This window comes from Fulmarus glacialis, unplaced genomic scaffold, assembly GCF_000690835.1.
Source record: "Fulmarus glacialis isolate BGI_N327 unplaced genomic scaffold, ASM69083v1 scaffold4302, whole genome shotgun sequence".
Taxonomy (NCBI): domain Eukaryota; kingdom Metazoa; phylum Chordata; class Aves; order Procellariiformes; family Procellariidae; genus Fulmarus; species Fulmarus glacialis.
Window position 1 is genome coordinate 42,727 of NW_009195880.1, and position 451 is coordinate 43,177.

General features: G+C 42.4%; 1 protein-coding gene across 1 annotated transcript in view; it reads left to right on the top strand.

Moving 5' to 3' along the window:
- The window catches only part of PIEZO2 (piezo-type mechanosensitive ion channel component 2), a gene marked incomplete at its 5' end in the record, with an annotated part of 99,503 nt that overhangs the window by 40,268 nt on the left and 58,784 nt on the right, over positions 1–451 (top strand). The window lies entirely within an intron of this gene.

Sequence of the window (451 nt, forward strand, 5' to 3'; positions counted from 1 at the left end):
TCAGATGGCTCTGTCTCGTAGCTTCCTGGCAAACGTTTCAGTAAATTCTATCACGTTTACATTCTGTAGAAACCTTTTACCCCTCAAAACTTTTACAGTTGATCTCCACTGGAGAAAGACATTTTTAGCAGCTGTCTTTGAAAACTAGGCTTTTAACCAAACTGAATTCCCTAGTAGTCATCAATAAATACAGAATTGTTTGCAGTGGAGTACTGTAGCTGGCTTTTGAAGATAGATTTGCTATAGTATTGCTCAGACTTCTTAAAAGATGATCTCAGATAGCTTTTAAATTGCATATGTAGCATTGCCAGATAATATCACTCTATCATGAGCACTGGTGAGAAAGGCAACGAAGCTGGTGAACGGTCTGAAGAACAAGTCTTATGAGGAGCGGCTGAGGGAACTGGGACTGGGGAAGAGGAGGCTGAGGGGAGACCCCATCGCGCTCTCC